The 13,361-nt window shown below is 35.8% G+C and overlaps 1 protein-coding gene and 1 long non-coding RNA gene across 4 annotated transcripts in view; one reads left to right on the forward strand and one right to left on the reverse strand.

Moving 5' to 3' along the window:
- LOC5565838 overlaps nt 1–13,361 on the reverse strand; it is a 207,855-nt gene that overhangs the window by 125,992 nt on the left and 68,502 nt on the right. The window lies entirely within an intron of this gene.
- Nucleotides 11,328–12,883, forward strand: LOC110677140. Its single transcript, XR_002500983.1, has 3 exons — nt 11,328–11,451; nt 11,530–11,635; nt 11,699–12,883. It is a non-coding gene; the product is annotated as an uncharacterized LOC110677140 (long non-coding RNA).

The raw sequence follows: 13,361 nt of genomic DNA on the forward strand, positions 1-13,361 counted from the left end.
AAATATTTGTGAAAGCCCCTGAAATGTGGGGGTCCAAAGCAACGGTTCACTCGGGGCCCTCGACTCACCCTAAACCTAGGGATAATCAAGGGGCCCCTGTCCAAGTACCTCCAAAACTTATGCTTGACAATGTTTACAAAGTTGACATACTCATTTTCTTTTTGGGATCTTACAAATTGTCAATTTCCTACTAGCTATGTCGATCTTTTAATGCTATGAGATACCCGCACTGAGATTTTGGGGCCCCTAGGAGCTCGGGGCCCGGTGCGGACCGCACCCACCGCACCCCCCTAGCTACGCTACTGGGTCAATCTATTGTCCATGGTTGCCAAGCTCAAATCATTATTCGTCGCTTTTTAGTGAACGCAATGCGGTGCGGAAGAATACAGCTTCACTTGTGTTTAATTTCTATTACCAGAAAAAGGATAAATTAATCGACATTGATCGAAACGATCGAAATAAAAACACCTCCAATACTAAATATTCAGGAGAACAAAGGACAAAATAAGATACTTGCAGTGGCATGATTCCCATGTGTCTACTAGTACTTAATACAACTTAAAAATAGCGGCATGAAAACAAATCGATTAAGGATTGGGCTCACTGATTTTGTGGCTGTTGAGACGCTTTCTAAGACTACAATATTTCAGCTCATTACAGAATAGTGCATTTTCAAGCCCACCATTTCATTACAGAAAAACTTACTCTTGAACAGCAGAGTCACCAGAGGCTGCTCATGATTTCTACAGATAAATAGGTGTCTTGGACACGTACCTGCAAAGAAAAAAAAAGTTAGGTTAAAATGTGGCAAAACACTTTCTTGCAATCATTATCATAATATGTAATATAAAACAAGTTGTAACCCACAATTTTTATATTATAAGATTTTTTTTAAAGGACGCGAAGCAAACTTCTTTGCACGATTATGATGAATGAAACTATCAACAATCGTTATTAATCACATAAAATATGTGCCATTTTGAGTTTGTTTTTTTTTCACCGAGTATTCCCTCGGGTTAAGAGTATTCAATGGTTAAGGTTATTTTAGGAACTTCTGCTGGTAAACATAAAGGGTGATAATGCTACATTTATATTCATTATATTTTTTTCTAAAGATGATCAGAAACGATGATGACTGGAATTGTCTTACAGAATACTTTATAGTGCTCATCATTTTCCTCTTACAATGTTTGATAATCCGAGCAAGACACAACAATTGTTATAGAAAAAAATCAATGCTTCTACCGCTTAGAATGCTGATGAAAGCTCTACCACCCCGTAATGATGTCGGAAAAACGATCGCCCCATGGGGCCAAATGGCAAGCTTATTTAGATAGGCGTATGTATGTACCTCGGTTTGTTATATGTACTGCAAGCGCTTCCTATGACACACACTCGCACTCGATTCCCCACAAGGCCCAGCGCGTCCCCATCGTCAACGTCAGCATTGCGCTTCTCTATGTACTCCAGTAGGGTGACCCACAATGATCAAAGTATAAGAATCTCAAGTTACACCCTCAAACTAGTTCATTTCTCGCATAACTTTTGATCTCGCCCTAAAAGCCATTGGTAACCATGTGTGTAGCTCGTTGTTTCTGAGCATTTGAATGGATTTTATTGCTATTTAACAACGCTATGGAGAAGAAAGGATCATTATCTATCTGCCCGTGATGTTGGTTTGGATGCTTATTTCTTCTTTTGCTCAGAAACAACGAGCTACACAGGGTGCTACCAATGGCTTTTAGGGCGTTATCTAAGAGTATGCGAGATTTCAACCCCAAGAAGCTAGTATAAAAGTTGATGTTTTCCATTTAAAAATGGGCCACCCTAATGTGCACAGCCTACTACGTACTATCAAAGTGAGACGAGCTACTAAGCCAAGTACATACGAACTTAATATTCGCTACTACATACACACAAACAGAGACGCTCACAGCACGCTTCTAAGGCCTGGTTTTCTCGTTACCCTTGACTAGGCTTGCGTTTTGTTTTCTAGCTCAATGTTTTTTTTTTCGCTGCCTCTGCCCATAGGTGCTTCCACATTTTTTTTTTGCAAGTCAAAACGCACGGTGTGTCTGAAAACGATATTAATGTAAAAAAAACTACCATAGATTTCGCACCAGCCCTTTGAATGGTAAGGTATCCTAGAATACACTTCGTGAATTTTGAATTGTTTCTTCGAAGAGAGTGGAAGTAATTAGGATTTGAAGACCAAGAACCATTTTCAAAGGGGATGAGAGTAAACATAAATTATTGATTTTTATTTTTTACAAAGAATTTTTTTGAATACTTTGATTGTTTTCAATCATACTATGATACGACGTGGCTGGTTTGATTTGGGAAGCTTTTCAACATTTCTCTCATATTGTTCATCTCGTATTATTTTTGGGAATGATCCACTGTGCATAAAAACGTTTCGCATGAGAACATTAAGCATAATGGACGTTTCGTCTAAAGAAGTTTTATACAAAAACAGGAACCATTTTAAAGGAAGCATATAAATCTCATTATACCAAACCCTTCCTTATGTCAAATATGCTAAATCATGAATAAAGAAGAATAATAATGCTTAATTAAGAATAAGGGCGTAATTAATAAATACCCTAGCTGAAATATTGCGGTTTGCGTTTGAGTTGCAAACTTCGGCTAATTGGACTGCAAATGCGGTAACACAAAGCAATCAAAGGATACTTAGCAACCATGATCCATATCACCGCAAACCTAGCAAAGAAAATCAGATTTTGACTTCGCCTTCCTTGCCTTGTTTCAAAAGCAAACAGAAATACTTTAATCAAATACTATAGAATTAACAGTGAAAACATAATTTTGCACATGTGGTTATCATAATTCTCATGTACCCTAGAAATGAATTGAAGGTAATAAGCCAATTTCATTACATTTACATCGCATTCCTAATAAAAAGTTCTGATCGAAGTGAAGAGACGAATTCCATGTCTAATCGGTCAGCCACAGAACTCGACCATCTTCGATTTGCAGTAAATTTTGCACATGTTTTTGGTATGATACAATAAGTGAAAAATCAGTCATGTTGACTCGAGAATAACTTTTGAAAATAGCCTATATATTTTTGCATGCAACTTATTTGAAAAATTCTAACTCCGAAACTGTTGATTTTAGAGAAAAATGTTCTCTGAAGAAGTTGTAGTGAACCATTTGGCCTACAAGAAAAAAATATACACTGAAAAAATATTTCATGTTTTTTCATGAAAGTTTGAAAAATAAGACTTAAATTTTAAATTACAGAAAAATCCCATTTTTAATATTTTTAAATTTTCACCATAGAGTCTTGATAGTGATCAGATGTTTGGGACAAAGTTTCATGATGGAAAAATTTTTAATAAAATAGTTTTTCTAAGAACAACTTTTGGTCGATTTTCAAATTTTTGATTTTTTGTCAAAATTAAAACGTTCTGATGGTACAATAAGAATCTTGAATTGATTCTGAACCAAAATGATTACATGAATAATTTCTCTAGAAGTAGCCATTTTCGATTTATATCGAATTTAATGCAAAACCAATTATTTCAATATAAATATAGGCGATTTTCATTGGTTATTCGCAATTCTCCATCAATTTTAATTAATTTCGAGAGTGAAGACCTTATTTCATTCCACTTACTTATTTTCCTTCAAGGAGAATCGCGAATAACTAACGAAAATGTTCTATTTTAAGATTTAAATAATTTGCATTAAAGTCGCCAAAATTCAAAAAAGGCTTATTCTAGAGAAATTATCTATATAATTATAATGGTTATGAAAACCTTTAAGATTATTATTGTATAATCAAAACGTATTAATTTTGACAAAATATCAAAATTTTGAAAATCGGTCAAAAGTTGTTCCTTGAAAAACTTTCATATTAAAAATTTCCCCATCATGAAACTTTGTTCAAACATCTGTTTTCTATCAAGACTCTATGGTGAAAATTTTAAAAATATTAAAAATGGGGTTTTTGTGTAATTTAAAATTTAAGTTTTATTTTTGATTTTTTAATGAAAATTGATAAAATATTTTTTCAGTGTGTATTTTTTCTTATAGTCCAAGTGGTTCACTAAAACATCTTCATAGAACATTTTTCTCTAAAATCAACAGTTTCGGAGTTAGGATTTTTCAAATAAGTTGCATGCAAAAAATTATAGGCCATTTTCGAAAGTTATTCTTGACTCAAAATGATCAATTTTTCTATGGAAAACACTTATTGTATCATACCAAAAACATGTGTAAAATTTAATCCAAATCGAAGACTATCGAGCACGATTTTTATTTTTTTCGACTCATTCTGGATGGAATTCGTCAAAATTGATCTTATTTTTTAGCACATTTTTCCACGCTGTTCTTCTGTTTCCACAATATTTCAGTCTACTAGCAACACTGAACAATAGTACCTGCCAAACTTTAGCAGATTTTTTCTTTTTTATTTGGAATCGCCAGCCATTTTCCAAAATGTAGTGGCAACCCTGGCTCTACATTAGATACATTGGTTTCCATGTTTCCATCTCAAGCTTCGAATAGATTTTTCTATGTGTTACTGGTAAAAACTAAATTTTTGTACACAACTTTTGTGAAGAACTCATTTTTTATTTAGATCAATTCAAATTGGTCAAATTAAGCTAAATGACGAACAAAAGTTGTCAAACTTTCACTTAATTTCATGTCTATCAATAGAATGACATTATGTTAAATTGGCATTGAAAAGCATAGATAGTTTAGATTTCTGAAAAAGTTATATCACGGCTTTGGATAGTTTTCAGTAACAAGATTGAATATACTTTGAAGGATTCGTGTTGATGATACAGACTGTTGTTATCCATATTTTTATTCAGAGTTTGAAAAGCTGTAACCCTTAACAATGATCAAATTGCAAATCGTTTAGGTTTGCTTCCTTGCAATAAATCATTGTGAAATTTCCAGAAAAAAAAAATCGTTCAAATACTGAGTTATTCGAACGTCGAGTGATAATTTTGTAGATATTTCATTATATATGATAGAATCCGTATAAATGAGCACTAAAACAATCACATAGTTATTATATCAAAAACACATTACTCTGTTACTTGTTATGATATCACCAAATTCGTTCAATTTCACAGAGAAGGTGAATCAGATTGTTATTTGATTTGGTAAATGATGCACTGCACTAGAATTTCATCAAAAATGAAAATACACCTTGAAAATTGCTCTTAATCTCCAAATACTTCAACTTTCTTCGATGAAATATTTTTAAATTCACGGAGACTATGGTAGGATACCATATATTTCAAGTAATAGTTTACTTCAAGGCGAAACTATCTCTTTTTTTTCTCTTTTTCAACAAAACCTGAAAACATAGTGCTTCGGGAAGCCCAAGCAAGCCGGTTTGTTGTTTCGTGTGCGTCGGTGAAAAAGTTTTTTTTTTGCTCAGTTCGTTTCGTTTCGCGCGTTTTGCTGGGCAGTGCTTCGGGAAGCCCAAGCAAGCCGGTTCGTGTTGTGCGAGTGCAAAAATATATAGCTCGTTTCATGCTTATGATCGCACATTTTATCGTGACAATGTTACGTTTATCTAAATTTCAAACATACTATGGATGGTTCGTCACTGCAAATTTCGACACAAACCTTAATTCCTGTTTAATATAATTTTAATACACACGTACCTTCCATTTTTCGTCATTACTCAACATAACACTATGAATGTCGACATAGATTTGTTTTTGTCTTCTATCAATATCACATAACACATTTTGATCGTGGCAACGTTACGTATATGCAATTTTTTAATAATCTATGGATGGTTCATCACTACAAGTGTCGACAAAAACCCATAGGCATCGCAGACAAATTACGTAGCGCTTGAAGGGGAGGGAAGGGGGTAAAGCTTCCGTTACTTATTGTTACAAAAGGGGGAGGAGGGGTTTGGTTACCGTTACGTAGCTCTTTTTTCGATTGCGAAAATCATACGTACCAGTGTAGAAAATCGTTTACTAGACGAGGGAAGGGAAATTTGTTATTTACAATGAAGAGTAATGGACTTTACGATGCAACCATCGTTTTCAAATAATTTTGAAATATTATTGAGGGGGCTGTCTTGAGTCAGCGTTACAAAACTAGTTTTAAGCAAGTCGTATTTTTTTCCTCCCTATCCAAGGATCGCATCACCGACCAAAGATGACTCCCAGATCTTTTTCTTCCCTCATCAATCAATACCCTTCCCGTGATGATTGTGGAGATGCAGAGGTATTCTCGGTCTCTAGCAACAACAATTATTACCAGTGTTCTAAATTTTCATATCAATGATGCGAAATGTACGATTTTTCGCACGTACGGAGAATGCTTTTTTCGCTCACACTAATTTTCCCTGGAGCTACGATGGAGGATAACTGTATTTTTCACTCCATCATATTTTCGCTCACCAACTGCTCCCGAGAATGATCACTATATGGATAAACAAAAACTAGTGCCGACGACGGGATTCGAACCTAGAACATTGCTAAAAAAAGCTACTGCTGCTCGTGTACAGGAAACGTTCTCCATGGATCGGGGAAAGAGAAAACAAACTTCTCACAGCTGGGGAAATGTGCAATTCGCTTTGTTTTGTGGACGGATAAAATCGCAAGGCAGCTTATCGCTGAAAATTGCTGTGAGGGATAAATCCATTATCGTGAGAGTGAGTGAGAATTCGGAAGCCTGATTATTACACACTAACATTCCTTCCCCATCCCAACTGTAAGGGCTTGGCCGGCGCCGCACAGTGCTTCGAATGTATGGCACTTGGGGACAAAAGTCAAACTGGATGGCCTATACGTTAAAGTTTTACACCTGACGCCATTGAACAGTGCTCGCTATGGAATATTTTTTTTAAATTAAAAATGCATAAAAAGTACTTGAGTCGTTTGCATAAACAATGTATGTGGTATGCGTAACCATAAAAGTGTCTCAATAACCAACTTTGAATAAAAACATTGAAGTGCGGATTATTCCAATGAAAAAAAAGGAAACCCAATAAAAAAGGTTATATAAAACTTCTGTTTATTGGTAGTTAAATTATTTTACTAGCTAATAATCATACGAGAATAGCTCGATCGAATGATTATCTTTTTTTTCTATTAAGACAGTTAAAATGTTTCTATTTGATGATTATTAGAAACAATTTTTTTCTTTCCGGATATTGATGGGTTCATGCAGAGGAGCATATAATGCAGCAAGTCCTTGTTACTGTTTCTTCCAATGCTTCTTCGTATAAATTATCGATAGAAAATTCTGAAGCTTCCATTATGTTTGCACTGTGCATCAGAAGTTTGTGCACAGTTACATGCATAAAATACCAACTATACACCTTCAGGTAGAGCTGCCATGTTTGATTTGGGAAAATCGATTGTTTTCCTTGAAGATAACACTCGAAGAGTTGTTCCAAAGTTTTTGATGAGATCCAAATCAGATTAAATTAATTGTTGCATGAAGGCTAGGAAGCAAGTTCGGATGTAATTCATTCAAAGTGTTTCGAAGCAAATTGTGCTTTCGTTCCAACAGATCTAGAGCAATGTACAAAACTAATGTCTGCGATGCAGTTATGACCTGTACTTGATCCCCACTCGAAAAATTTGATACATTGGCAGCGAACGTGAGCTCTTCAGGTTTATTATTGTTGATAAGATCTGCAACACGTTGCTTTTTGGTTTTTCTTGAACATTCATTGAAAGGTTGCCATGCCAACCTTTGCAGCCGAACTGGAAAACTATGCATCGTCAATTTTCTGATTGCGCGAAGGCTGAACTGGCTTTGCTAACCAGTTTGAGTTTTGCTTCACGATCATTTTGTATGATCTTCCACATTAAGCCCATTTTTGGTTTATTTTGCAACAATAACATTTGCAAAACGTCTATAGCTCGTTCTCAAATATCTGGAAGAGAGAATCAGTGCTATAACAACTGTATATTAAATTCAGAACATGTTTTTTTTCGATTAGGTGAATCGGTAGAATACACCTGCTTGAAACAATCTTTATTGATGATTGTGGCAGCATAACCTAAATATCATAAAATGACATACAACCTATGCAGCTAGAATCACTTCCATGATTCAAATGTTATTTAAAAGTGGATTTTAGAAAGATACTTTGAGGTACTTTTTCGTATGGGCCAGAAAAATATAAGTTTAAAATTTCTTCTGTATTAAAGAGCTTATAGCTCAGAAGCATCTTTTTTTCAACTGTTAAAATATATCACAGAAAATTATATGGAATGACTACTACTTATCTGTTTATAATGGTACATTTAGATTTTCACTCTGAAAATATAATTAGGATGGGAATGAAGTGAAATGAAGAGTGATTGGATTTACACGAAAACAATAAATAATATTCAACGATGAAACAACTTGCCAACACGTGGTGTTTTGGTTTGTTTTGATAAGCGCACGAATTTTCTAGTATCAGTACTACACTCTCAAAACATATGTTAACGTCATGGCCTACTTGTTTCGGTCGAATATGAAGTTGATTTTTTGACTTATGTCCATGAGACGAAGCACTGTGCGCCGTTATTGATCAATAATATGAGAGCTGCTAAACTGTGCACTTCGAAAATAAACGAAAAGGTCCTTCCCTTATTCAATTGGATCGATGTGCAATTCTTACCAGCTCCGATCAATGGTGGTGACCCATTTCGCATAAAGCAGTTCAATACAAGAACAGTTAGCGTTTCAGAGAAGGTATATAAATCTCGTGTTGCAAAATGTCCATTATGCCAAACGTCCGTATGCGAAACGTCCTTATGCGAAACGTCTTAATGCGAAAAGTTAGTTCTGCTGTTAGTGAGGCTAGCTGCCTGTGAAGAGGATCAGTTTGTCTCAGTCACCATCTGATACTGACGGAGGATGGATGTGCTCTCTAAAGCACGGTCCTCCGTGAGGCGTCTTCTGCTGGCTGGACGGGTTTTTTGTGGAGGGGCTGGGAATCGAACCCATGACCTTCCGCTTATGAAGCGAAAGCGTAACCTCAAGGCTACAGACCCCCCTTCTCGGCTCACCTTGATGTACATAAATTTCGTATTGGTTTCTCCCTCCTAGGTAGCAACCATTGACATGTACAGTCCGTCTATGCTATGCTTTGCTGATATGCTTAAACAAAACTGGAAACAATGGCACCGTTGTTTCAGATTTCATAAAGGAGAGAAAGAGAACGATATATTGATGACGTCACCGTGCTATGGGCCATGGGTGCAGAATTGGGCTCTTAAGGGGTGTTAAGATTATCGTCGTCGGGGTGACATTAGGCCAAAGCATAAAATCAAATATCTCAAAAAGTATTGGAAATATGTATATGAAACTTTTATGTAGTATTCCTTAAAGTTATATACAGCTTATACCAACAAAAAATTAGATTGCTGGAGCTAGTTGGTTATTTTTAATAAATCCTCGAAAAAAAAACTACAAAATGAGGCCTTCTTAAATTGTCTCTTTTAAGATTCCAAAGAAAATTTTACTTTTAGGAGGATGAATACCATTTTAAAATCGCACATTCATGTCCTTCATAACAATTGTTATTGGTAAACTCTAGAAAACTTGAACGGGAGACGATTCTCTTGATTTTTTCCTAATGCGTTTCAATTATAGTTTGTTTGGCCCAATGTCATCCCCTCAAAGGGGTGAGTTTAGGCCAATTTTCAACTAATTTAAATTATTTCTTCAGCATTTGCAAATACACTACCCATGAACGTATTTTCATGTTCAGTAGGTGATTTCATGTCAAATTGCGACACTTGTTGAAGAATAAATCAGAACTTACACAATATTTGCCCAATCTCACCTCACCTCACGACGGTATTTCATTTTCAGATTTGACGTTCAAATTGACTGCAAAATCAAACTTTTAATAAATTTCGGTTCTCGGAACTATTTTAAAAACATTGTTGTAAATATGCTGGTTAGAGTTCGATAGTATTTCTAATGATTGGTGAAGTGTCGGCAACGCAGTCTTTTTTGTTAAAAAAAAACGAGTTTTATTATTTAATTTGACGTTTCGACACAGATATGGCGTCTTCTTCAGGGGAAACTGTAATTCTTTTGTTGAATAATGCGCGCAAATTGTATAAAAAAGTAGTTTAAACTATTCTAAAGTTAAGTAGAAGAAAAAACCGAATTTAGTACTATACCATTTAATTCCACTAGAGTTTGTATCCTTTGACGATGTCAAGTCGAGTCTAGTATACGACACTGAAGACGGCCTTATAGTTGAGGTCGGAATACGCGTATCTGTCAAAGGATACAAACTCTAGTGGAATTAAATGGTATAGTACTAAATTCGGTTTTTTCGTCTACTTATAGGTATTCTACTAAACAGCTCGAAGATGTATTATCATCATATTCTAAAGTTCTTTTTAATGCAGTGTAAGTTTATTGGAAAGTTTAATCAGTAGTTCTTAAACGTAAAATAACGATCTATCAACAAATTAACAGCATAAATCAAAATTTGTTAAACTCGACGGTTAACGTTAGCCATATCCTGTGACACAAAACGAACGTATCATTGTAAGTAATTATCTTAATTAAACACTCAAAAAGCCTCACGTAAACAATAACATACTTACAGTTTCCCCTGAAGAAGACTCCATGCCGGCGTCGAAACGTCGAGTTAAACAATAAAACTCGTTTTTTGAGAAAACAAAAACTGCGTTGCTGATATTTCATAAATTACAGTAAATTATGAAAACAATGGAATCCCAGGCAACATAGTATCAACGAACTACAAATTTAACCACAAAGTTATCCATGTTTGGTCAAACAACCTTGTGTTATTCTCGAACCATGGCCTGCTTTTGATTTTGTAAACAAACTGTGAGCATGAGCATAGATGACCGTACAATTCGTAGTTGCTACTCCGTCATTGACCAGAACAATCGAAGTTGCCAGAGATTTAATGTATGGGGCTTGAGATTAGCTTACCATTCTCAATGTTCACAAATCGAGAGTCAATAACAGCGCCGGCCACGTCCTTACGGTCATCGTGGAAGGGAAGGAATGTTAGTTAGACAACCATTGTTACTAGAAACCGAAGAATGCACAGTTGTCATGAAAAGCAAGCGAAACGATCTATATATCAAACACCGCTCATTTCACAAACAAACTGTGTACGATTAAATAAACCAACCGAATTTGGGGTGAAAAGTTAGTTGTCATTATGTTTTACGTCTTTCAATGAGTAAAATTTTACATTGTGATTATTTTCTCGCAATTCTGAGATGCAAAATATCTGAAAAATATACAAATAAAATTTGACAATTTTTGAAAAAAATCAAAAACCCGATTTATTATCACATTTTTTCGGTCATATTTCTTTCAGACACACCGTGAAATCCGTCTCCGTCCGCCGCATCTTCTCATAGTGGCAGTTCGTCGGTTGCCGCGTGCCGGCTTAAAGGTTTACATAAGGCCTCGAATGCGGGCACCAGAAGCCAAACGGTAAGTAGGTTTTGTTTGTTTTGATATACATGCATCCATATAGTTATAGCTTAATATTATTTTTTTTTTCTTCTAAAGGACTGGCACACTGCCTTGTCTCGGCTTGCCTTGCTTCACGGACTGTTGAGTTTTTAGCATTGCTGCTGCTGCAGCGGACAGAACTTTTGAGGATCGACCTCCTCGCGTGGGTGGTCGGCAACATAGCCGGCTCTTCTGCATGTGACTAGGTTTGTTTTTTTTTTTACAGACATAGTAGCCTACGGTCCTGTTCAATGGAGCTCGCTGAATGGCCTACTACTGACGGAAAACGAAACCAATTCAGGCGGAACGGGGTGAGGTTGCAGCGATTGCATGCTAAGATTTTTATTTTTTGTTTTGAATCTTTCCTTTCTGTGTGGAGCAACGGATTTGAACGCCATGCCGTTATATAGAGCTTTGCATCGATCGGATTCCGGAAATGTTGCTCTGTCAATCGTTTTGAGTTTCCTTTGTCAGCAGAAGAAAGTGTTTCCTTTCATCATGACTTTAATATTGAGAAGAACTAAGACAGTCAATAACTATGGAAGTGCTGAGTGAAGAACTAGCCATTATGTGTTAACATTAATAAAATTGAATAATATGGAAGTGCTTTTTGAAGCTGATGAAAGGCAGTTGCAATTCAAAGAACAATGTAATGCCAAGACAAGTAATAATGATATATAATTAACGCTAAAGCCAAATTGGTATAAGCATTGTGAACCAAATGCTCCCAATAGAGCATCCCGCATCTGCTGAGGCGCCAAGCCCCCACGCCTACTTAGCGCTAATTACTCTATTGGATTACTTGATTGAGTCGCGTGCCATGCTGCTGGTGGTGGGTCGATCTAGGCTAAGGTGTTCACCGCCATGACCGAGCTTTCGGAACCACCTACCTCAACCTCACCCATTCATCAGCTAATAGCCCGAGAGGGCGAGAACATATTCTAATCACTTCCAGTGGGTACAAGTGTTTCTTTACTCATTTTAGTTTTATGAATCGGTCATAGACTCATTCGAATCACGTCGTTGTGTACCCAGTTGAATGGAAATGATATGCTAATGGAGGCGTTGGATTTTCATGCAATCTGTTGCCTGCTGCTCGCACAACCATTGAGCAGCGGCTAATCTTGGCTGGCTGGCGCTAGACACGAAAAACCTGTTGCACCTCTAGCAAGAGCCATTCATTGATTGCGGTTGAGAACAAGACGTGGACGGCATAATATGTAGGCAGACAAATTAGCAAGCTTTTAAAGAAGACACAAAGAAAAAAATTTAGAAAAAGACTCAAAATATATTTCATACCGGTAAATCGATAAAAATAAGCAATGATAAATTGGGAAAAAATAATCGTTATTCCTATTAAAATTTGTAAATGAATAATAAAAACTTACAATAAGTTCTTAATAAAAATTGATAAATTTCAATAAAAAAAAGACAAAACAGTTTAAAAAATTACAATACAAATTGAAATTAAGCACTGCAAAAAACAAAATGAACTCTTAAAAATCAAAAACGATTTAAAACAATATTTAAAAAAATCATTGATGTTCATAATGCATTCAGTACTAATTCCGATTTTTCTTTGAAAAATTTGATTAATTCAATATTGTAGTTCTTATTTTCAGTTTTTTTTCTGGAACACTAAATGCACTTTCAATTGCTAATTTATACCTTATTAGTGCTTGCTTCGAATTCTTTGATTGGATGTTTTTGAATAAACTATTGATGGTTAACCTTTTCCTAGGACTTGATAATATTTTCACCTAATACATATTGGTCCAGCTCTGCCATCTCGCTTCTTCTCCTTATATTTGGCTGCGCGTGCTTCCGGTCGGAGGAGAAGTTTCAAGTTCACGGACTCCAACAGGTTGCTGCTCTGCACATTGAGACAC

The sequence above is a fragment of the Aedes aegypti genome, chromosome 2 (assembly GCF_002204515.2).
Source record: "Aedes aegypti strain LVP_AGWG chromosome 2, AaegL5.0 Primary Assembly, whole genome shotgun sequence".
Lineage (NCBI taxonomy): Eukaryota > Metazoa > Arthropoda > Insecta > Diptera > Culicidae > Aedes > Aedes aegypti.